Source organism: Chiloscyllium plagiosum, unplaced genomic scaffold (genome assembly GCF_037043375.1).
Source record: "Chiloscyllium plagiosum isolate Xiang-an unplaced genomic scaffold, Cpla_swu_hap1 HiC_scaffold_46, whole genome shotgun sequence".
Classification (NCBI taxonomy): Eukaryota; Metazoa; Chordata; class Chondrichthyes; order Orectolobiformes; family Hemiscylliidae; genus Chiloscyllium; species Chiloscyllium plagiosum.
In genome coordinates this window covers 40,650,327-40,676,458 of record NW_028270184.1, presented here as the reverse complement: position 1 = coordinate 40,676,458, position 26,132 = coordinate 40,650,327, and the positions used below count along the sequence as shown (strand labels likewise).

The 26,132-nt window shown below is 44.2% G+C and overlaps 1 long non-coding RNA gene and 1 pseudogene across 1 annotated transcript; both read left to right on the top strand.

The window, feature by feature from the left end:
• Positions 1-448: 448 nt before the first annotated feature.
• Positions 449-1,316, top strand: LOC148136329 (cyclic AMP-responsive element-binding protein 1 pseudogene; annotated as a pseudogene).
• Positions 1,317-13,049: 11,733 nt separating this feature from the next.
• LOC148136328 (uncharacterized) lies at positions 13,050-22,803 on the top strand. The gene is made up of 3 exons (XR_015754613.1): positions 13,050-13,111; positions 13,658-13,764; positions 22,712-22,803. It is a non-coding gene; the product is annotated as an uncharacterized LOC148136328 (long non-coding RNA).
• The last annotated feature ends 3,329 nt before the right edge of the window (positions 22,804-26,132 follow it).

Sequence of the window (26,132 nt, the reverse complement as noted above, 5' to 3'; positions counted from 1 at the left end):
TCCAAATGGGGCCTAACCCGAGCTTTTTAAAGTCTCAGTAGCAAATCACTGCTTTTATATTCTAACCCTCTTGAGATAAATGACAAATCGCATTCGCTTTCTTAATCACGGATTCAACCTGCATGTTTACCTTTAGAGAATCCTCGACTAGCACTCCCAGACCCCTTTGTACTTTGGCTTTATGGAGTTTTTCACCTTTTAGAAAGTAGCCCATGCTTGTATTCTGTTTTCCAAAGTGCAAGACCTCGCATTTGCTCATTGATGATTGAATTTCATCAGCTATTTCCTGGACCACTCTCCCAAACTGTCTAGATCCTTCTGCAGCCTCCCCACTTCCTCAGTACTACCTGCCTGGCCACCTAACTTCGTATCATCAGCAAACTTCGATAGAATGCCCCCAGTCCCTTCATCCAGATCATTAATATATAATGTGACCATGCAGGTAACCATGCCTGGGATCCAATCAACAACAAGTCCAGCAGTAACTTTCGTGCAATTGCCGAATGGGCAGACAATTCAAGTCCAAGGAGTTATCCAAGCAACTCAGTCCTCAATCAGGCAGTCCCCTCAAGTTCAGACTGTTCAGCTCTCTACTATACCTGAAAGTGAGGACTCCCAGGAATCTGTGAATAGCATGACTGACTCTCAACCGTAGAGAAATTCTACAGAGACGGCCTTCATACAGGAAAATTCTGAATGAACTTTCTTCTAATCCCCCCGGTGTGCCAAGAAATCAATGAGGAGAAATCAGAAGAAGAGTCTGTCTCAACCGTTACTACAATGACGATGCAGACACCCATCTATCAGACGAGCAGCGGACAATACCTTGCTGTCACACAGCGGGGACCAATTCAGCTGGCCAACAATGGTACAGATGGAGTGCAAGGGCTCCAGACACGAACAATGACCAACGCAGCTACAGCCAAGGTTGGAGTAACCATTATACAGTATGTCCAGAGCCCTGATGGACAGCACTTGTACAAGGTGCTGCTGGAGATGTCCAAACCTATCAGATCCGTACAACTCCTAACTTCACTGTTGGCCAGGGAATGGTTATGGCATCATCACCAGTCCTGCAAAGCCAGCCCCAGAATGCTGAAGAAACCACTTGTAAACGTGAAATCCGCCTCATGAAAAACAGGGAAGCAGGTCGAGAGTGCCGTCGCAAGAAGAAAGAGTATGTGAAATGCTTGGAGAATTGGGTTGCTGTTCTGGAACATCATATTGAAAGAGAAGGCGTACAAAGTGGCCAAAAACAGCATGAAACTAGAACTGGGAAAATGTTAAATTTCAACCGAAAGCCACAAGAACTATAAAGAAAAGTAATATAGAACATGAGAAAAATAAACTAGCACAGACTGTAAAGACAGAGAGCAAAAGCTTACATAAATATATTTTACGAGAAAAGAATGGCTAAAGTAAATGTTGGTCCTTTGGAAAATGAGAAGAAGCATTTAGTTATGTGAATATCACAGTGGAGGATACTAATATCTTTCCAGTAACTAGCAAAGAGACAAAGGTAGGTGAGGATTTGGAAATTATCATTATTTCAGAACAGCTAGTTTTAGACTGTTTGGAGGTAATTGAGCTAATGATAGAAAAGTTTCCTGACCTTGGTGGAATGCATCCCAGGGTACTAAAAGAGATGCCAGGAAAAATAGCAAATGCACTGGCAGTAATTTTCCAAAATTCACTGGACTCTGTGGCAGTCGCAGCAGATTGGAAAACAGCAGAAGTGACACCACTGTTTTAAAAAGGCGGTGGACAAAAAGTGGGGAATTATAGACCAGTTAGTTTAGTCTCTGCAGTGGGAAAGATTATCAAGGAAGAAATAATACGGAATATCGATAGGAATTGCCCCTTTGTACAGACGCAGCATGGGTTCATGAAGGGCAGGTCATGGTTGACCAATCTTTTTGAATTCTATGAAGACATTTCAAGCAAGGTGGACAACGGGAACCCAGTGGATGCGGTGTACCTGGATTTCCAAAAGACCATCAACAAGGTGCTGTGCAAGAGGCTGTTGCATAATATAAGGGTGCATGGCGTTAGCGGTAGCGTATTAGCATGGATAGAAGATTGGTAAACTAATAGGAAGCAAAGTGTGGGAACAAATGAGTATTATTCTGGCTGGCAATCATTGACAAGTAGTATGCCTCAGGGAGCGGTGTTGGGACTGCAATTATTTACAACTGATACAGATGATTTGGAATTGGAACCACGTGTAGGGTGTCAAATTTTGCATGTGACACGAAGATGATTAGCAGAATAAAGTGAGCGGAGGACTGTGAAACTTTGCAGAGGAACATAGATACATTGAGTGAGTGGGTAATGGTCTGTCAAATGAAATAGAATGTTTGTAAATATAAAGGTTATACTCTTTGGTTGTAGTAACATTAAAAAAAATCACTTGAATGTTAAAAAGTTGCATCATTTGCTCTGCAGAGTGACCTGAGCATCCTTCTGCATGAAGGTCTGTCACCAGGTACAACAATCAGTTCAGAAAGCAAATGGAATTTTGTTCTTCATTGCTGAAAGGAATGTGTTTAAAAGCAAAGGTTATGTTCCAGCTGTATTTGAGTGCTGGTGAGGCCACACCTGGCGTACTGCATGCAGTTTGTATCTCCTTACTTGAGAAAGGATGTACTGGCACGATAGGGGGTGCAGAGGAGGTTAACTAGGTGATTCCGGAGTTGAGGGGTTGGCTTAAGAGAGACTGAGTAGATTGGCATTATATTCATTGGAATTCAGAAGAATGGAAACATATAAAATAATGAATGGAATGGATAACATAGAAGTAGAGAGATGTTTCCATTGGCAGGTGAAGCTCGGACAAGAGGGCATCACCGCAAGACTAGAGGCAGTAGATTTAAGACTGAATTGAGAAGGAACTTCTTGACCTCTATGGAATTCATTGCCCAGGGAAGTAGTTGATGCTAGTTTAGAAAACGTTTTTAAAGCTAGGTTAGATTTTTTAAAACGTAATTAATTAATGGACACGGTGAGAACATGGGTAAATGGTTCTGTGTCCACGAAATGATCAGCCATGATCTTATTGAATGGCAGAGTAGGCTCGAAGGGCAGGACGGCTTTGTACTGTTCCTAGTTCTTAGGTTATACATCCCTCCCTCATTCGTGACTTGGAGGTGTTGGTGTTGGATTGGGATGGATATACGTAAAATTCACAGAACACCAGGCTATTGGTCAACAGGATTATTTGGAGGCATTAGGTTTGCTGCTTCTTCATCAGGTGGTTTTGAGATGGTGTTGTGTCATTTTTAACTCTTGTAACTCATGAACAGCAACAAAAGCCACGAAGCAATCCGCATGCTCCAGCCAACAATGGGCCCTGGGTGATTGATGTCAGCGGCGGACCAATGGAAAGGCAGGGACAGAGCTGGAGGACCTGGGGGGAGTTGGTCCTCCGACCAATCAGAGTGAATGAGGGGCTGGACTAGACTGTACCACGTGATCATCCTCGCGGTTGGTTCGGGATGTGTGTACGGAGAGCTGTTGGTGAGGATAGAAATAAACAGCAGCAAGCGGGAGGGGAATGGTGTTGGTATGGGCTGAGAGGGTTTATAGACATTTGGTGCACATCGGAAAATACAAATTTGAAACTTAGTCCCGTTTTTGCAGTAAACGGGAAAATACCTCACCCAGCGATTGACTCGAGTAAGCACCACCATCTTTATTCGGGGCAACGATTCACTGGACACGTGCAGCCGCCAGCTTTGTAGGGGGCAAAGTTCAGCGGGACGCATGTGCAGCCTTCTCTGGAAGAGAGTCAGAGGGCAGGATTTACACAGAGCATATTCACACCCAGAGAAATGTTGTTTTTTTTCTGGATTTGTTTTGTCATTCATTTAAATGATTTGGATGTGAATAGAGGCGGTACAGATAGTAAGTTTGCAGGTGACACCAAAATTGGAAGTATTGTGGACAGTGATAAAGGGTATCTCCGAGTACAATGGGATATTGATCGGATGGAACAATGGGCTGGGGAGTGGCAGATAGGGTTTAATTCAGATAAATGTGAGGTGCTGCATTTTACAAAAGCAAATCAGAGCAGGACTCACACACTGCGTTGTAAGGTTTTGGAGAGTCTTGCTGAACAAAGAGACCTTGTAATGTAGGTTCATATTTCCTTGAAATTAGAGTCGCAGGAGATAGGATAGTGAAGAAGGCATTTCGTATGCTTCCCTTTATTGGTCAGAGCATTGAGTAAAAGAGCTGGACAGGACATTGGTTAGGTCACTTTGGGAATATTGTGTGCAGTTCTGGTCTCCCTCCTATCAGAAGGAGGCACTGAAACTTGAAAGGTTTGAGAATTGATTTTCAAGGATGTTACCAGCGTTGGAGGATTTGAATTGCAGGGAGAGGCATAATGGGCTGAGGTGTGATGCTATAGAGGCTTATAAAAATCGTGAGGGACATGGATAGCGTAAATAGACAAGGGTTGGTGGATCCCAGAACTAGAGGATATAGGTTTAGGGTGGTGGTGGGGGGAATTCAAAAGGAGCCGAAAGCGCAACTAAAATTGTAACATTTCAAAGGCATTTGAATAGGAAGGGTTCAGAGGGATGTTGGCCAAGTGCTGGAAAATGGGAATACATTAGGTTAGAATATCTGGTTGGCATAGGTGGGTTGGACCGAAGAGTCTGTTTCTGTGCTAGACATCTCTGACTGTGGGATCATAAAAGTGAACATTGCTCTGATTCATCTCTGGGCTCCTTGATGTCCACTTGTTTGTTGTCTAGCTATCTCAGTCTCTCGTGTGTATTTTTGCTCTGTGTAGTATTTTACTATTACGTTCACAGACCTCTTTGTAAATGAATTGTCCACTGCTGCCTGGCTCCTGACCATATGTTCCATTATCAGGTTATTTTTTCCACAATATCTTTGACAGTCAAGAGTTTTTTTTTCCAATAAGTGAGTGGATTTTCCTTCCATTTCTGACAGTCAAATTCTGCACCATTTTCATTCCCTAGAAAACATATTGCAATCCCTGAAACATGATGTGTATTTCTCCTTCCACAGATACAAGTGATCAAGGCCAAAGCTCTGTTGCCTGTTAAGAAGGTGATGTTTGACTTCCTTGTACTGCTGCAGTTGGAATAGTGAATGTGCTCCCACAGCGTGGTTGGATAGGAGACATTACAGATTATGCACTCAGAGATAGTGAAGAGTAGAAGATATCTGTACAAATCAACACATTTTTAATTTCACAAAAATATTGAGAACTTTTGACATAAGGCCACAGATGGAGAATATTATGTCTGGTGACCAAACCTTTGCGAAATAAGCAATTTTTCAGGAATGACTTAATGGTAGAAAGCAGATCTTACAGGGTGGGAATTCCAGATCGTGTCGCCTTGGAATCTACAGAAACAGTCACACAGCTGAACTCAAAAATAAACACATCATTGGGAGTCTAAACTAAAATGACTTATTGAGATGTGAAAGTGTGTCTGGTGCATGGAGATAGGAATGATTACAGCCAGGAATTAAGTCAAGGGTGTGAAAGTAAATTGCTGTTGCTTATAAATAGGAGACCTTTGATGGAGCAGCAAGCTCTGGTACAAGTGAGCATTTGGGCGGTAGAGTTTTCAATATTCTGAAGATTATAAGGAGGGTGATTGTGGGATGCTGGTCAGGAGTGGGTTTAGATAATGAAATCTAGAGTTAACAAAATAAATGAATGAGAGTTTCAGTAAATGAGCTGAGACTGTGGTGAGGTTAGGTGATATCACCGGAGGATAGTGGATTAGTATAGGTTAGGTGGGCTTGGATCGGCGCAACATCGAGGGCCAAAGGGCCTGGACTGCGCTGTATTCTTCTATGTTCTATGTTCTAAGTCGAAATAGTGGTCTTGGAGTGGGACTGGGCTGTTACCCTCAGCTGTGGGATTCAGCTGTTTGTCAGTTTGTGAATCAAGTTTGTAACAATCTCAGAAGCTGATTGGCCCTGGAAGAACCCAAACTGGGCATCACTTAGCAGGTTATTGTGAGCATTTGCTTGACAGCACTGTCGATGACAACGTCTATCACTTGACTGCTGAGCGAGTGTGGACTGATGGAGGGAAATTGGCTGGGTTGGATGTGTCCTGCGTTTTTGTGTTGAGCAACACTGGGAAACATTTCCCAATGTGGTAGATGCCAGTGCTGGAGCACTACTTGTCTTGGTGGGCAGCAAGTTCTGGAGGAGAAAGTGAGAACTGCAGATGCTGGAGATCAGAGCTGAAAATGTGCTGCTGGGAAAGCGCAGCAGGTCAGGCAGCATTCAGGAACTCATTCCTAAAGAAGGGCTCATGCCCGAAACGTCGATTCTCCTGCTCCTTGGATGTTGCCTGACCTGCTGCGCTTTTCCAGCAACACAGTTTCAGCAAGTTCTGGAGCACAGCCATCAGTATTATTGCCACAATGCTGGCAGGGATCATAACCTTTACACTGCTTATCGATTTCTTGATCTGATTTGAAATGAGTTTTGAACCAATTCGATTCACATCTGTGATGTCATAGACAAATGGAGAAGGCTCATCCACTTGGCACTGCTGGCTGAAGATTGCTGCAAATGCTGCCGTCTTATCTGATGCATTAATGTGTGAGGCCCCTCCATCGGTAAGGGTGGGGATATCTGTGATGGCTGTCTGCAGTGAGTTGTTTAATTGTCCATCACCATTCCTGACTAGGTGTGGCAGAACTCAGATCTGATCCATTGGTTTTTGGATCACATAGTTCTATTTGGTGTTGCTTGCACTGTAGCTTCACCAGGTTGGCACCACATTTTTAGCTATGGCTGGTATTGCTCCTGGCATACCCTGCGGAACTCTCCATTGAACTATAGTTGATTCCCCTGGCTTGCTGTTAATGGTTGAGTCGGGGATATACCAGGCCATGAGACTTCAGATTGGCCTGGAGTACAGTTCTGCTGCTGCTGGTGGCCCACAGTGAGACAGACGTTGCAGGGTCAAGAGGGCTGATTGTGTTGTTGTATTTTCCAGTGCATTGGTAGATGTAATGTGATCCATCCAGTTTCATTCCTTGTTTGAGACTGTGCAGTGATTAATACAATGAGTGATTTGGTGGGCCACTGTCAGGAATGCAACTTTTTAAAAAAAAAGGCTTTGTGATTTACACATGAAAGAAGTGAAACTCTCATGGTATTCGAACAGATGAAAGACTCACCAGACAATCAAGGTATTTTTCAATGGATAATTTCAGTTACATCACACTCTAAATTTTTGCTATAAATTCTGTGCCTTAGAATTGTTCCCTCCACAATCACCTGATGAAGCAGCGGCGCTCCGAAAGCTCGTGGCGCTTCCAAATAAACCTGAAGGACTATAACCTGGTGTTGTGTTATTCTTAACTTAGAATATTGCAACACTACTAACAGGGCTGCATGGAAACAGGCTCAGTCCAGTTTATCAATACATTCGGAAGGATTTCCTCCAAGTTTGATGACACAGTATTAGTCAATACCGTCAACGTCAACCCGCAATGTTACTCTTAACAAAAACTTCAGGCTGACACAAAGCTCCCCACCCCACTGCAATGTGGTAACCGGGCCCGGCCCAGGAATTGGAACTGGGACATTTGTGGACTGTGATCTCAAAGGAAACGAGCAAACACAATTCTGACAGATTAGTCCTCATAGATGAGTAGCAGGTTTGAGACAAGGCCGGTGGTATGTCTTCTTGCACTTAGCTTAATTGCATTTCTTATTTACAGTCGTGTTTTGTAAAGTATAAAGAACCAGTTTGTTTTCCGTGGTTGGGGAGTTTTATCCTCGTTGATCACAGTTGCTGCCTCTCGCTCCCCAAGTCAAATCATAGGATCTATAACAAAACAATAAACTGTAGGTGCTGGAGATCTGAACCCCAGAAACAAAGTGCTGGAGAAACTCAGCAGTTCTGAGGGCATCGGTGAAGAGAAAAAAATGTTACATTTCAAGTTCACTGACTCTTCGTCTGAACGGACAAAAGGTCACTGGACTTGGAACTGACAATGTTTAATTCCCCTCAGAGATGCTGCTGGACCTGCGGTTCTACATCACTGTGCTTTCTTTCTTGAACTTTGTTTACAAGCACGTCTCAGTTTAAAAACAAGATTTAACTCAAAGTAACATTCCATTTCAAAATTAGCCGAGTGACACCAGTAATAAAGCTCATCCACCCAATGAGGCAGTTCAGCACAACATCCTGCAGTGTTGCACACAGCCACCTTTACCAAAGAATGATCACATGTCACAAAATTGAAGGCCAAGCGCATGTCTCTTTAAAGGAGCTGAAGTCAAACTCAATTTTTGGAATGATTTTTATTAAACCTGATTGGACATTTAAATCTCAGAGCATAATCTTTGTTTTTTTAAACAAAGTGTGTGGGAAACATCCCACATCTTGCTAAAAGTTCAGTTCGGCCTGATACATAGAGCCAAAGGTCAAGCAAACATCACACTTTCCATTCACTCCTACAAAGGGCTGACATCACATTTTTTCAGGATTTAAAGTATTTTATAAATTGTTTGTAAAATAATTTGTCACGTTAAAGAACTGGACAATAAATGTCATTGTATACAATAAGAGTGAAGCCTGTGACAGCAGATTTAGCTTTAGAGGGCAGTGTATGTGCTTTCTAAATTCTGGGAGCACTTTGGGAGACTGCTCCCAGATGGTGATAGTGAGCATATCTGGAATGCACTTTTTAGATTTGGGAATCCTTGGGAGACAATCTGTGGTTTCAATAGTACTTGGCTTACGTTGTTGGTGTACAGTAAGCAATTCATAAAGTTACTTATGTATTGTTGTTGACTACCCGAATGGTATTCAAATCTGCCAGGTTGCCTTTAATTGTGTAAATGCATCTATTGTAAATATTTGGAATATTCCGGAACTGCCCAGTTCTTTGCAGTTTCAGGGGGGAACAAAAAATCACATTGAGTAATTTGAAATTAAGAATCCAAGAGGACTTAATCACTGAAGTATTCGATTCAAATAGTTAAATGGAGTGCTCGCATTTAAAATACCTGTTATCAATAGGAATGGATGGACTGACAGAATTTGGACCAAATTCCTAGCTGGGGCATGTGAAATGTGCTTTGATAAAGTCACCTGCATTTACCAACAATAATTTGACAAGCTCGTAAATTTAAGAAACAATACGAGCTTCATTGCTGCTCCAGTCGGGTCCCAAGCTCTGTGAAAAAATAACAATGTTCAGGTTTATTGCATACACTCTGAAACACGTGTTTCTTCTCCAGATCTTGCAAGTTTCCCCAAAGAGCATAGTCCATCCAAATGATGTTGCAAACTTTGACCAACTCATTTCTTTCCTAGCCTCTATAGCTTGAAGAGTGACCAGAAGCAACTACTCTATTACCGACGAGAATGTTTTCCTTCAGAATTGACTTCCATATATTCAGTGCCCAGAAAAGATAAAAAGCTTGTTATCTTATATAGAACAATGATTCAGTGGGAGTAAAACGCTCACTTTTTCTTGCTTAACAATCAAGCTGCCTAAATTTTAAAAATGAACACTTCTTAATCATTCACTAGATCCTAACGAAATATTTTGTGCAAAACAAATCACATGATACATAGTTATTCAGATAATAAAACAACTTTGTTCATTGAAGAACCCAGAGGAAAAGGTCATGAAACAATGTGAGTTTGATATACCTCAAATATCATTGCAAGTGCATTCTCTGCATAAATTCTCCTTTTCCTCCTCGAAGTATTTAACTTCTTGAATAATTGAGAGAATGAAGTCACAGTTGTACAACACAAAATCAGACCTTTCAGTCCAACTTGCCCATGCTGACCAGATATCAAAAATTAATCTAATCCCATTTGCCAGCATTTGTTCCATATTCATCTTACATCCTTTCTACTGATTATCAGTTTATTTTACTTTATCAGCACTTGAAATACTGACATTTTTTTTTTCTCCCAACATTGGTTAAATAAATCATAAGTTCATTCATCCAAGTTAATTTTGTAATCTTTCACAAAGAAACAAGTGAGAACAACATAGAGCTGAGTGCAAAACAAAATACTGCAGCTGTGCGATATCTGGGAACACTCTAAAGGTGAGGCACTGATACTGCACAAGTTTGTCAGCACACTTTCAATTACTGACATTAATTTAGTAATGTCTTAGCCTTCACATAGTTAAGGTAAATGTGAGATATCTGAATTTCATGAATTGGTTCCTATAGCACTTTGATCAACAGTAATTCTTCTTGGTTTAATCTACTCAAAGGAGAAAGTGATGACCAAAGAAGGTGGACATCAGAATCGAAAAGTGTCATGCTGGAAAAGCACAGCAAGTCAGGCAGCATCCGAGAAGCAGGAGAGTTGATGGTTCGAGCATAAGCCCTTCATCAGGAATCACAGGCTTCAGAAAAATAACTGGCATAGACTTATGCCAATACATACGTAGAAGGGTCAAAGCACGTTACTATCAGATTATCGACTAATTTCAGATTTGGTACCATTCAGTGCAACTTTTCAGGATGATATTTAAATATGTACCTAAAAGAGAAATTGTCTAAAATTACAAGCTCTAGAATGATTATACGATTAAACCTGGAAATAAAGCTGGTGAACAAGAATGGCAAAGTGAATTCCCATCAGTATCGCCTTGGGTAGTGTCAAGTAAGAATTTGAGATCAGAGTTGCCACTTTGGTGTAACCTGCAGTCTGGCCAAATTGCAACAAATATCTGTTCAATTTTGTCTGCAAACGATTGAATGCAAAATCCTCCTTGCACAATAATGAGGCAGCATTTTGGAATGTCATTTTTAAAATATATTATTTTCAAAGTTACTCACAATTTTGAGTGATCACTTGGTGCTGTCTGCATAACACAGTACGAAAAGGAATTACCAGAAAAAACATTATAACCCAAATTCGGAATCACTAATTTATTGATATTGCATGGGTCCAGCTTTGATAAGTAATCGATTTTTAAAAATAAATACAGATACATTTACAAACTACATTGGCGTACAGTCAAGTTTCTTAATGAACAGTGACAGGATTGGATAGAGTCTGCATGGATTTAAGAGAGGGGAATCATACTTCGCAAATCTCCTGAAAGAATGTACAGAGTCGAATATTAAAGTAAGAAATTGCAGGACATTTAGAAAAGAAAAGCTTATCATTAAACATGATAGACTGGGTTTTGTGAAAGAGAAACTATATTTGACAAATTTGCGACAAATCATTGAGGAGATAACAAGCAGGGCTGATAAAGGGCAATCCAATGCTGTTCTGTATTTGGATTTTAAAAATGCTACATAAAGGTGCTACATAAAAGTTAATTGCACAATTTAGGAGCTCATGGTATCGGCGTAATGTATTAGCATGGATTGAGGATTGGTTAACCACACTGGCTGTTGCTGAGTCCTCACTTGCAGTGCTGTATACAATGTTAGCTCCCATATTTAATAAAGGATAAACTAACATAGGAAACCATTCAAAAAAGATTCACTTAGGTGCTTCGAGGATGAAAGGGTTGACTTATCAAGAATAGATGTGCAGGGGTGATCTTATGGAAACAAGATTCTGAGGAGCATGACAGAGTAGATGTTGACTAGATCTTCTAGCACCAGTGAAGTCTCAAACCAGGGGACATTACATAAGAGAACATTCATTTTAGAAAAAGTATTTTTTTTCTCCTCTCAGTGAATGGCTAGAATTTTCTCAGCCAAACAATTGTGAAAGTTAAATGTGGGAGGGGAATGATTGGGTTACTCTTTGGAGGGTTGTTCTGGCTTGTTGGGCTGAAGGGCCTCTTTCTACACAGTAGGGAATCTATGATTCTATCTCAAATTATTTTAAAAGAGGGCAGATAGTGAAGAAGGCTAATAGCATGCTGGCCTTCATAACAAGAGGAATTGAGTATAGAAGCAAAGACGTGCTTCTGCAGCTGTACAGGGCCCTGGTGAGACCACACCTGGAGTACTGTGTGCAGTTCTGGTCTCCAAATTGGAGGAAAGACATTCTGGCTATTGAGGGAGTGCAGCGTAGGTTCACGAGGTCAATTCCTGGAATGGCGGGATTACCTTACACTGAAAGACTGAAGCGACTTGGCTTGTATACCCTTGAGTTTAGGAGACTGAGAGGGGATCTGATTGAGACATATAAGATTATGAAATGATTGGACACTCTGGAGCAGGAAACATGTTTCCGCTGATGGGTGAGTGCCGAACCTGAGCTTAGAAATACTGGGTAGTCCATTTAGGACAGAGATGAGGAGAAACCTCTTCACCCAGGGAGTGGTAGCTGTGTGGAATTCTCTGCACCAGAGGGCAGTGGAGGCCCAGTCTCTGGATTCATTTAAGAAAGAGTTGGATAGAGCTCTCAAAGATAGTGGAATCAAGGGTTATGGAGATAAGGCAGGAAGAGGATATTGATTAGGAATGATCAGCCATGATCATATTGAATGGTGGTGCAGGCTCGAAGGGCAGAATGGCCTACTCCTGCACCTATTGTCTATTGTCAGAAAGATTTTTGAAATATTGAGCAGTTGAGGTCTATGCGGATCAAGCATAAAAGAGGTGTTGAGGTCTGGGTTGGCCCAGCCATGATCTGATAGAATGGAGGAACAAGCTGAAGGGAATGAATGCCCTATGCCTGCTCCGATTCCTTGAGGCTCCGTTTCATGTTTTTTGTTTCCAAAGAAAAGCGTGATACAATGTGCGAAAGATCTCAGATATGAAAATGGGGTGTTTATGTACTGGTTCCGATGGCATTGATTCATCAATCATAGCTATACAGTCATGAGTAGGAAGGCAATTCCCTCCATGAATAAAGGAAATCTACTGCAGAGCTCACACAAAGGGAATTCTTACCCTCAGCAAACTCTCCCATCACATTACCCAACATATCAGCGAAAGCAGGACACACTGCGCATGCTCTAGGTAATTGATGTCAGCACCGGACCAATGAAAGGACGGTGGGCGGAGCAGGATGACCTGGCGGGAGGTTGGTCGTCCAACCAATCAAAGTGAAAGAAGGGCGGAGCTAATCAACCATGTGATCACTCGCACGCGGTGCAGAGTCGCTGTAATGAATGTTCGGGAAGTTATGGAGAGAAAGGATACGGTAAGGAAAGAAATAAACTGGGAAACGGGAGAAAAACTGTGATGCTATGAGCGGAGAGGTTTTACAAACAAATTGTGCACGTCGGAAAACACAAATTTGAACGTCCCAGTCCCGTGTTTGCAGTAAATGGGGAATTGCCTCAGTGCGGCTGCAGGCCTGAGTGAGCGCCGCCATCTTTATTCGGGAAAACGATTCACTGGACACGTGCAGAGCCGCCATCTTTGTAGGGGGCAAGGTGCAGCAAGGCGCATGTGCAGCCTTTCTCTGGTCATTGGGATCAAAGCAGCTAATATTGCTCTGATTCACCTCTGGGCTCCCTCATGACCACTTTGTCAATATCTAGCTTCCTCAGTCTCGAACCATGGGTGTATTTTTGGTCTGTTTAGTATTGTATTATTACTTTTATAGACCCTTTATAAATGAGTTTTTCACTGCGGCCAGCCCCTGACCAAGTGCTGCTCTATTATCAGATTACGTTTTTCTTTTTCATTCCCTATCATCCGTTTTGCACTCCCTGAAATGTCAACTGTGTTTCTCCTTCCACAGATACCAGTGATTAATGCCAAAGCCCTGTTGCCTGTGGAGAGGGTGATGTTTGACTTTCTTGTACAGCTGCAGTTTGTGTGGTGAAGGTGCTCCCACAATGTGGTTGGGTAAGTGGCTTTACAGATTATTCATTACAGCAACAGTGATTATTTGAAGATAATTTCCAAATCAAGAACAGTTTGTAGTTTTATTATCATGCTTATAATTTCACAAAAATACAATTGAGAACTTTAGATATAAGGCCAGAGATGGAGATTTTAGGTCAGGCGACCAAAAGCATTGCCAAAAAGCAGATTTTGAGGGATGTCTTAAGGTGGAAAGCAGACCTGTGAGGTTTTGTCTGCAAATTCCAGACCATGTTGCTCTACTAACTGTAAAATCAGCCACATAGTTGAAGTAATGAATTAACAAGTCGTTGGGAGTCTCAAAGAAAATGGGTTGAGACCTCGACAAAGGATGTGTGGTGCAGGGAGCTAGGGATGATCACAGCCAGGAATCAAATCAAGAATGAGAATTTTAAATTGTTGTTGCTTATGAATAGGAGCCTTTTGACTGATGAACATGTTTGGGGAGAAGTGAGCACGTGGGCGATAGAGCTTTCATTTTTTTCTTGAGATTACAGGGAGGTTGAATTTGGGAGGCTGGCCAGGAGTGTGTTTGGATAATTAGTCTGGAGATAACACACGATGGATGAGAGTTTCAGTATATGAGCTGAGATGAGGGTGCAATCAGCTAGAATTAGTGGTCTTGGAGTGGGACTGGGCTGTCACTCTCACCTCACCTCCGGGATTCAGCTGGTTGTCAGGTTGTGAATCAGGTCGGTAACACAATCGGGAGCTGAGTGGCCCTGGTGGAGCCTAAAATGAGTGTCGCTCAGCTGGCTGTTGCTGAACAGCTGCTGCTTGGTAGCCCTGTTGATGACTACTTCCATCACTTTACTGCTGATCGAGTGTGGACTGACAGAGGGAAATTGGCTGGGTTGGATTTGCCCTGTGTCTTTGTGTTGAACATGCCTGGGTCGGTCCAGGCATGTTCCACATTGTCGGTCGTGCCAGTGCTGGAGCGGTAAGTGGCTTGGTGGATGGCAAGTTCTGGAGCACAAGCTATCAGTATTATTGCCAGAATGTTAGCAGGACCCATAGCCTTTACACGACTTAACCATTTCTCGATATTATTCGAACTAAATTGAACTGGCTTAAAGCTCACATCTGTGACGTTGGGAACCACTGGAGAATACTGAGATGGATCATCTCACTTTGCATCTGGCTGAAAATTACTGCAAATGCTGTCATCTTATCTTTTGCATGGATGTGTGAAACCCCTCCATCAGTAAGGGTGGGGATATCTGTAGTGCTTCCTGCAACGAGTTGTTTAATTGTCCATTATCATTCACAACTGGGTGTGGCAGAACTGCAGAGCTCTGATCTGATCCATTGATTGTGGGATCACTTAGCTCTGTTGCTTGCTGCTGATGCTGTTTGATATGCAGATAGTCCTGCTTGGTAGCTTCATGTTTTAAAAATTCTCAAGGTCAAGGACCAGGCTCGCAGGAAAGTAGTCTGACACAGAACAAACAGCCAAGAGGCGAGTCTGCTAGAATATAAGTGTTTTATTCCCCGCAGCGTCGCCACAACCAGGTCTCGTACTTACAACGGGTCTGGTTGATACTCACTCTACGTGTTACCGGAACTGGGAGCCGTCAGTTCTCGTAGAGCGGTTGCCAACAACCCACGCTCGGCGGTTAAACGCAACCCCGGAGCAGACTCCACCGAACTGGAGACTTTTCCAGCTGATATACTCTTTTCGAGATCTAAACATTCATGTGAACAGCAGAGCAAGGCTGAAAAACACATTCCATTCTGGTCACATACAGATAAGAAGATTCACACGGGAAGGTGTGTAATAAGATTCACACGGGACTAAGCGACACCTTCCATTTTCGGTTAGATTCACACATGTATTGGGACACAATTTTAACCCTTTCACCACATTCCACTGCTTGGCCCAATACATGTGTTACATTATGATTCACACATGTATTGGGACATAATTTTACACCACATTCCACTGCTTGGCCCAATACATGTGTTACATTATGCCCATATGTATTCTTTCTAACAAGCGCCTACGTACACGCCAAATATACAAGCAAGTCAGGACATTACAGCATGTTAAAATCACCAGGACCGCTACCAGGATCGACAAAGGTGGGAACAGGAATGTCCCCGCAGTGGAGGACATACCACTCAATATGTCCCACCAATGATGAGCTGACTCCACGTCCACTACACGGGCAGCATGTACTACCTCCTGTCCATGTATAAAGGTAGACACCGTAACCTTGGTGACATTGGTTTGATGCTTTCGTAATATCTGCTTAAGCTCCTCGGATCGGTCCAATCCTCGCTTAAACCGATCCAGGGAAATGTTCCAAGGATTCATCAGCACTTTCCACTGCACCTTGGTAAAGTGGCGAGCACTGCTATAAGTGGTCAACAGATAGGTCTGATTCTGCCAGTGCCACTGATAGACATTTGAGAGGCATCCCGAGAACGGTGCTGAGGGAAGCATAGGATGTGGATTATTGGTAGCCACACAGAACGTGTGTGGCCCAATCTGCCACATCATGTCCCTTGGAGTTTCAACAGTCCATTCGCACAGGGCCGTTCCCTTAGTCAAGCAAGGGTCCCGATACCTGTCCATCAGTAGGCAAGTTTTCCCCTGATCAGTCTGTTCACAAGCGGACAGATCATAGGTAATATTGGTATCTGGGCTAAACCACTGTCCCCTTGTCTTCAGAAAATAATATCCAGAAGATGTAATCACTGGTAATACATAATATCGACAGACCGTAACAGTGTGGGTTACATTCATGGGAACAAAGTATCCGTTACACATAGTTGCGTTACACCATGTTCGTTCTGGATGGGTTATCATCCACAATTTCTCAGATACATTCCATATTCCCCTCCACGCTTGTACATTGGGGGATGTTACCACACGCAAAAAGCGTTCTTTCTGTATTTGAGCATGCAACATTTGAATATGACAGGCAGTCCAATTTAACTGAGCCGTAATGTTCTCAAACAGTTCCTGAGTGGCACCCCAGACATCCAGTTCCCATTGCAGAGATCGTATCATTATTTCAGCTGTCTCTCCTTGAGTCATCATTACGGATGGCATCCACCTTCCAATAGTATGTAGTCCTTGTGAGGTGGCCTGTCCCGTGTTAGATAATTTAGTACGGGTTACCTCAGAGTCAATGGCATTCGAGATACCCATAACAGTTCCTGCGCCTCCCAGCAGGGTGTCGTACCACGCTCGTCGCCGCCTCTTGGTATGACACTCGGGTATGAGGGGCAACTGTACCCGCCAATGAACATCAGTGTGCAGTACCGCCCGGGCCATCTGTTGACAAGTTGACATAATAGGGGCCAACTGTGTTCGATGCGACCGCACGCCCCCCGTGGCACCCCTCTTCGGTGCTGGCCCGCCCCGCGTGGGGTTTAATAACGCCTCAGACGGGGTGTTCGTCGAGGGCAGTACCGTTATTAACCACATGAATCGATGACGATTCCGAATATCGGTGGCATTGCGCAGCCACAGATCTTCCCCAGACAGCACTGGGTAAAGACGTTTGCCTCGCCCTTCTTTGTTCTTGCCTTTCTTACTAGGTTTCCGGCCACGCCTATCCACTTTATAACACTCTCGGAGGGGAGGCCGTACCTCCTCCTCCTCCTCGTCCTCCGAGGATTCCCACCGCTGGGAAGTGGAAGTTCTACCCCTTCGAGGCTCATTAACAACCGGACCCCGTGTCTGACATTTTTGTGTTAGTAATTCCACTAGGTCTTCCATAGTGGGTCGGGACTCCGTCTCTACCCGGGACACCTTCAGTCCCTTTCGTCTGCATAAGTCTTTTAATTCCGGTGTAGGTAGGCCATCAATCTCCGATGCTGGGACCTGCGCCCGTATCAAAGCTTGCCACAAAGCACGCCGTGAGGGGCCTTGGTTACTTCCTTGATTAGGGTTTACTTTTCCCCCTGCCCGAGCATCAGGGCGACGCCCCTCCGTGCCCCCCTGAGAAGCACGGGTTGTGGGTCCCCAATCCCCCAAACCACCCATCTCCCTCATCATACTACGGGCATCTCCTAGGGTTTCTCCCCGTCCACTCAACATTATGGTTAATAACAGTGGTTTATAATGGGGGGGGGGGGGGGGGCAGTCTTCACTCGGTGGTCTCTAGTCTGTCTACTGACATTTGTGTTATCTACCTCGTCCAGCACTCCCAGCAACAGGGCATCCCGCACACACAAACGGGTTAGCCTCTGAACCCCTTCCTTAATTGTTGTCCAAGTTCCTTCCAAGGGGGGCCAATCGGACGGGAAGGGATACTGTTCGGCCACTGCCCTGGCATACATCCCAAATAAGGTCCCCATACTGCGATCTATTACCATATCCTTGGCTTGTCTGCGGTACCCCAGGTCTATGGCAGCATCCTTTGCTAATCCACCAAACTTGGGAGCATCCTGATAGTCTACCTGCACTTGTTGCCCCCCTTCCTCGAGGAGCCGAATTAGCCATAGCTCTAACGGCTCCCCAGGATTACGTCGGGTTTTCTGGGTGATAAACAACACCTCATCGGTAGTGAAGTCTTCCGTTAATTCAGAGAATTCTGCAGGAGGCTGAGCCCGCGGTAATTCATGCATAATTGCCTCCCCTTGTTCATTCCGTATAGGGTTTCCTTCCTCATCTAACATTACCTCCCGTTGCACTGGGAGACGTCTCTGAACCTGCTTTCTCCTAACCACTGGTTTAGCTTGGAGTACGGGTGGGTCCTCTTCGTACTGATCATCTGAATCTCCCCAAATGTTCCCATCCCAATGATCGATATCCCACCGATCCCCGTTATTTAACTGGGCTACAAACGCCCGTACTTGTACTGGGTCCGGGGTTCGAGGGACCTTCCTTTTCTCTTTCCGTTTCTTAGCAGACAGATACATAATAGTTCGTCCTGCTAGTTCAGTTAATGCTGTCAATTCAGCTTTTAACTTCATAATTTCCTGCCTCAACATAGAGGCATCTCCCGAACTGAGTCCCTGCTCATGTTTCAGGAGGGCTAATTCTGCTTCAGCTTTTTGGCGCTTGTCTGACTGTTGTCTACAAGCCGCCGCACAGGCCCACATCCTCCGCTGTACCCCAGGCAAGGGGTTCTTCGGCAGGACTGGGATCCTCTCAAGGGTGGACAGCAGCGACCCTGGGGTTCCTACGCCCTCGGCCTCCCAGTTCTCCGGTCGCCCCCCACCATTTCTCAAACAAACTGCCACGCCATGCCACGGTCCATGCCATCCCGGGACGGTCGGGACCTCCACAGTTTGTTCCTCTGGTTTCTTAGCCTTTTTCCAAAACATTGTTCTGTATCAAAATCTTTCCTCAATTGCGATTGATCCTGCCGACTACGCCAAAATGTTTTAAAAAATTCTCAAGGTCAAGGACCAGGCTCGCAGGAAAGTAGTCTGACACAGAACAAACAGCCAAGAGGCGAGTCTGCTAGAATATAAGTGTTTTATTCCCCGCAGCGTCGCCACAACCAGGTCTCGTACTTACAACGGGTCTGGTTTATACTCACTCTACGTGTTACCGGAACTGGGAGCCGTCAGTTCTCGTAGAGCGGTTGCCAACAACCCACGCTCGGCGGTTAAACGCAACCCCGGAGCAGACTCTACCGAACTGGAGACTTTTCCAGCTGATATACTCTTTTCGAGATCTAAACATTCATGTGAACAGCAGAGCAAGGCTGAAAAACACATTCCATTCTGGTCACATACAGATAAGAAGATTCACACGGGAAGGTGTGTAATAAGATTCACACGGGACTAAGCGACACCTTCCATTTTCGGTTAGATTCACACATGTATTGGGACACAATTTTAACCCTTTCACCACACTTCACCAGGTTGGCATTTCATTTTTAGGTATGCCTGGTGCTGCTCATGGCATGCCCTCCTTTTTTGTCCATTGTGATGGGTGAGTGCGGGATGTACAAACCCATGAGATTACAGATTGTGCTGGAGAACAGTTCTGCTACTGTTGTTATCCCACAGTGCCTCAGAGAGATCCAGTTTGAGTTCCTACATCTGTCTCATTTAGCATGGTGATAGTACCACTCAGCACGATAGAGGTTTTTCTCAACTTTAAGGTGAGGCTTTGTCTCCAAAAAGACTGTGGGATGGTCGCTCTTACCGATACTGTCATGGACAGATGTATTTGCAGCTGGCAGATTGATACTGATAAGATCTAGTATGTTTTTCCCTCTTGCTGGTTCCATTACCGCCTGCTGCAAACGCAGTTGAGCAGCTATGTCCTTGAGGACCCGACCAGCTCAGTCAGTAATCCTGCTGCTGAGCTTCTCTTGGTAGAGGACATTGAAATCCTGTACCCAGAGTAGGCTTGTCACCATTTTATTGCGTCAGTGCTTCCTCCAAGTGTTATTCAACATGGAGAAGCACTGATTCATCAGCTGTGGGAACACAGTACCTGGTAATCAGCAGAAGCCATGAGACTTCCTGGTGTCCAAAATCAATGCTGAGTACTCCCAGGGCAAATGGTTCCTGTGTGTACACAACTGTGCCATCACCTCTGCCTGGTCTGTCCTGCTGGGGTGACAGGACATATCCAGAGATTTCAGGAGAAAGTGAAGACTGCAGATGCTGGAGATCAGAGTCGAGAGTGTGGTGCTGGAAAAGCACAGCAGGTCAGGCTGATGAAGGGCTTAGGCTCGAAATGTCGATTCTCCTGCTTGTCGGATGCTGCCTGACTTGTTGTGCTTTTCCATCATCACACTCTCGATATCTAGGGATGGTGATGGTGGTGTCTGGCCATTATCTGTAAGGGATTACTCTGTGAGTATGACGATGTCAGGCTGTTCCTTGACTAGTCTGTGAGACCGCTCGCCACGTTTTGGCACAAAAAAAACAGATGTTAGTGAGCAGGATGTTGCAGAGTCGAGAGGGCTGATTCTGTGGTTGTATTTCCTAATGCCTTGTTAGATGCCAAGTGGTCCATTCAGTTTCATTCCTTTGTTGAGACTTTGCAGTGATTAATACAGTGAGTAGCTTGTTGGGCGACCGTCAGGTTGGCAGGATGTTTTTCGCCATTGACAATGGTTCCATGGAGATCAGGAGATTCCTAATTCCAGTTATTTTCTCTTGAATTCAGATTCTACCATCTGCCGATCTGGGATTCGAACAAGGACTTCAGTTGTACATTTTAATATTCTGGATAAAAGTTAAATACGTTAGGTTTGTTCCTTCATTTTAAATATTACTAACCCTGGTTTTGTTTCTTTGTAAAACCCTGTCCATCATCCTGTCTCCTTCATCCTTCCCTCCAACAACAAGGGCAAGGAGCACATTGAGTTTCTCTGTCACTAAGACTGAGACAATCCGATCAGCTGCCTCTGCTGCTTCCCTCCCTCCCACGAGCCCACCGAGACAAGCTGCCTCACATGGTGTTCCTGATTTCTGTCCCAATCTTACATCTTTCTCCAGTCTCTTGTCAAGCCTTATCAGAGCTCATCTTGATCTTTTACTAGTCTCGCTAAACTGCAGACATTCCAACTCTGTTTCCTCCTCATCACTCCCCCTCGCCAATTCACAGGTATTGTTCCTTGTTCTGTCTGTCTGTCTTTTCTGGTTATGTCCTTCTCATCCATTCTGCAAAAAAAAACCTAACATTTGACCTCACCATCATTTGTAAGTCCTGCTCCATCTCCACTCTCCCTTTCCTTTCTGAATTCCTTGTATTTGGTGTCCCTCAAGGATCAATCCTTGGTCCTCCTGTTTCTCACCTGCGCACTGCCAGGAGGTGACATCGTCCAAAAGCACAGTGTGAGGTTCACATGTACACTGACGATGTCCAGCTCTGCCTCCCCATCATCCCTCTCCATTGTCCCACTGTTACTCAGTTACCAAACTACTTATCACATTCCCACTACTCGATTAACTGCTATTTCTTCCAAAGAAACATTGTTACGGTTAAACCCATTACCTTCAGTTGCTATTACAAATTCCTTTCCCTTACTGCTGAGCCCCTCCCTCTCACTGGGTGCAGTCTGAGGCAGAACTACACTCTTCACAACTTTGCTGTCATATCTGTAACCCCAAGGTGACCTTCTGATCAGACATCTACGCAATCACAAACACCAGGAATTCCAATCTCTAAAATGTTGCTTGTCTCCAACTCACCCCAGCTCCATTGCTACTGAAACCCCATACCCGTGTCGGTGTTACCTTAAACTTGATGAATCTGAAATGAACCCTTGATTTCGTGACTGACCCAGAATCTGCTAGCTTTCAGTGTTGCCTGCACAATTAATCCCCCCCCCCCCCGCCCCGATCCTTTTGTGGTGCAGCTTTCTACAGTTTCCACCATATAAATAGCACTCTGTTCTCTTATTATCCCCTCCAAAATGACCGACTTCACTTTTTTCCCAAATTATACTCCATCTCACAACTTGTTGCCCCCTTCTCCTGTTCATCTCTCTCTATTCACAATCCTCCTAGAACTTGACAGTTATGCCTTTTCCAGGAGTTCCCGCCCCCTCCCCCCCAAATCCTTCTAAACATTTACTGGGAGCACTGGGCAGTGTGAAGCATGCAGAGTTGCTCTGTTTTTAGAGATACTCTATGGGAAGAGCTTGCTGCCCATTGGTCAGAATGGAGGCAACTTGCCCATCGAGCTGCATGAGCCTTTCACACCCCATGTCTTATTGCTGAGGCACAGCGGCAGCACGGAAGGGAAAAAAAGAAGCAAATCCTGCTCTCCACATCTCACTGACTCTTGGAATATTCTGTCCCATGTGTCAAACATCTGCCCTGTTCAGTCACATGAAATTCCAAGTTGGAAACTCCTAGAAATCCATATAGATTTCCACCTGAACTGACTGCTGACCTCCACAAGGGGTAATGTGTCCAGTCATCCTGGGCCAGGAGGAGGGGATGGTGCGAGTTTCTAACCTGAACTGACAGTGATGGATTTAATAAACTTGTATTACAGGATACTACAGGTGGACATTCAGATGGTAATCTCAGTCATTATAACACCTAACTCTGATTGAATTAGTCACTTCATCAGGACCTGGATATTTGCATTGGGTGTGAGTATTGTATTCCATTTGAATCCCATTTGCTGCATAAAAGTTCTCCTTTGAATCTTCCCAATGTGTGTCCTGTAATCCTTGTATAATGAGCTGATGGGTATAAGGTTTATTATTATAACGTGTAACTTTTCTAAACCCCTCTGTCACAGCTCCTATCAATTGCCTTTGCTACAAGGAGAACACCTCGGTTTCCCCAAACCCATGATTCCCCAATGTCTGTTTGCTCTCTATAAGGCGCACATCAGGATTCTGTTGGAACATTCTCCACTTGCCTGCATCAGTGCAGCCCCCAACACTATTAAAGAAAGTGAACGTCCTCCAGGACAAAGCATTGTGCCTGAGTGGTGTCCCATCCACTACCTTCAGCATTCCCTCTCCCCATCCCAGAAACACAGTGGCATCACTGTGTAAAAGGTAAAGGCAGCATTGCCCTACCAGACCATAGGGCTGCTCTCTCATTAGGGAGGAAACTGGAGCCCCTGGAAGAAACCCATGCAGACACTGGGAGAATATGCAAGTCCCACAGAGACAGTTGTCCATAGCTGGAATCGAACCTGGGACCCTGGCAGCAGTGCTAATCACTGAGCCACTGTGCCAAGCTAAAATTGAAATTTGATTCACAACTACCACTTCCTCTGATAGTTCATTCCACACATAAACCATTGTCTGAACAAAAATTAAAAAAAAATTCCCGAACACCTTTTTAAAGCCGTTCTGCTGTCACCTTAAAAGGTATGTACCCAATCTTGAATCGCGTCCCTTCCTGGAAAGGACACCTGCTGTTCACGTTACTGATACCAACCCTCCATGATTTGAGAAACGTCTAATAAGGTCACTCCTCAACTTCCTGCGCGCCAGTGAAAGAAGTCGCAGCCTATCCAGCCTCTGCATATAATTCAAACTGTCCATTCCCATCAACATCCTGGTAAATCTCTTCTGACTCCGCTCCAACTACATAATGTCCTCCCGATATCAGCATGACCAGAACTGAACACCGAATTCCAAAAAAGGCCTCCCTAACATCCAAAATAATGTCCCAGCTCTTGTACTCAAAGGTCTGAGCAATGAAGGCAAGTGTGCTAAGCACCTTCATAACCACCCTGTCTACATGTGACACAGACTTGAAAGACCCGAACCCTTCGGCCTCTTTGTTCCATATCACTACTCGAGGCCCTGTTTTTAATTAGTGTGAGTCTGCCCTCGTTTGTTTTATCAAGATGTAATATTTTGCATTTTGCAAAAACCCTGAGCATTAAAGACAGTAGGAGTATACTTAAGAGGGAAATCAGGAGGGCAAAAAGGGGACATGAGAAAGCTTTCGCAAATAGATTTATGAATAATCCCAAGGGTGTTTATGAATACATTTAATAACAAAAGGGTAACTCGAGAGAGAATAGGGCTCCTCAAAGATCAGCAAGGTAGCCTACGCATGGAACCGCAGGAGATGGCAGAGATACTAACTGAATATTTTGCATCAGTGTTCACTGTGGAGAAGGACATGGGCAATTTCGAATGTGGGAAAATAGATGTCGACATGTTGAATATGTCCACCTTACAGAGGAGGACTTGCTGGGTGTCTTGTAACCCGTAAAGCTTGGTTAATCCCCCGCACCTGATCAGGTGTACCCTAGAACTCTGGGAAGCTGGGAATGTGATTGCTGGGCCTCTTGCTGAGATATTTGTTTCATCAATTATCACAGGTGAGATGCCGAAAGACGAGAGGTTGGTTAACGTGGTGCTGCTGTTTAAGAAAGGTGGTAAGGACAAGCCAGGGAACTATCGACCGGTGAGCCTGACATTGATGCTGGGCAAGTTGTTGAAGGGAATCCTGAGGAACAAGATGTGCATGTATTCTGAAAAGCAATGACTGATTAGTGATAGTCAGCATGACTATGTGCGTGGGAAATCATGTCTCACAAACTTGATTGAGTGATTTGAAGATGAATCAAAGAGGATTGATGAAGGCAGAGAGGTGGGCATGATCTATGGAATTCAGTCAGGCGCTCGACAATGTTCCCCATGGAAGACTGGTTAGCAAGGTTAGATCTCATGGAATACAGGGAGAACTAGCAGTTTGGATACAGAACTGGCTCAAATGTAGAAGGCAGGGTGGTGGTGGAGGGTTGTTTTACAGATTGGAGGCATGTGACCAATGGAATGCCGCAAGGATCAGTGCTGGGTCAACTATATTTCCTCATTTATATATATGATTTATATATGAGCATAGGAGGTACAGTTAGTAATTTTGCAGATGACACCAAAATTGGAGTATAGTGGACAGCAAAGAGGGTTACCTCAGATTACAAGAAGATGTTGTTCAGATGGGTGAGAAGTGGCAGATGGAGTTTAATTCAGATAAATGTGACGTGCTGCATTTTGGAAAAGCAAATCTTAACAGAACTGATACACTTAGTGGCAAATTCCTAGATAGTGTAGATGAACAAAGATATCTTGCAGTGCGGGTTCATATTTCCTTGAACGTAGAGTTGCAGGAAGATAGGATATTGAAGAAAGTGTTTGGAATACATTCCTTGATTGATCAGAGCATTGAGTATAGCAGTCGGAAGGTCATGTACAGGAAATTGGTCAGGTCTCTTTTGGAATATTGTGTGCACTTCTGTTCTCCGTCAATTGGAAGGATGTTGTGAAACGTGAAAGGGTTCAAAAAAGATTTACAAGGATATTGCCAGAGTTTGAGCTGCAGGAAGAGAGCAAAAAGGCTCGGGCTTTCTTTCTCTGGAGCATCAGAGACTGACAGGTGCCCTCCGTCGAGGTTTATAAAATCATTAGTAGCGTGGATAGGGTAAACAGACAAGGTCTTTTCCCTGAGTCGGAGAGTCCAGAAATAGAGAGTATTGGTTGAGGGTGGGTTTTAAAAAATTCTCAAGGTCAGGTTCGTAGGAGAGTAGTCTGACACAGAACAAACGACCAAGAGGCGAGTCTGCTAGAATATGAGCATTTTATTCCCCGCAGCGTCGCCACAACCAGGTCTCATACTTACAACGGGTCTGGCTTATACTCACTCTACATGTTACCGGAACTGGGAGCCGTCAGTTCTCGTAGAGCGGTTGCCAACAACCCACGCTCGGCGGTTAAACGTAACCCCGGAGCAGACTCACCGAACTGGAGACTTTTCCAGCTGATATACTCTTTTCCAGATATAAACATTCATGTGAACAGCAGAGCAAGGCTAAAAAACACATTCCATTCTGGTTACATACAGATAAGAAGATTCACACGGGGAGGTGTGTAATAAGATTCACACGGGACTAAGCAACACCTCCATTCCGGTTAGATTCACACATGTATTGGGACATA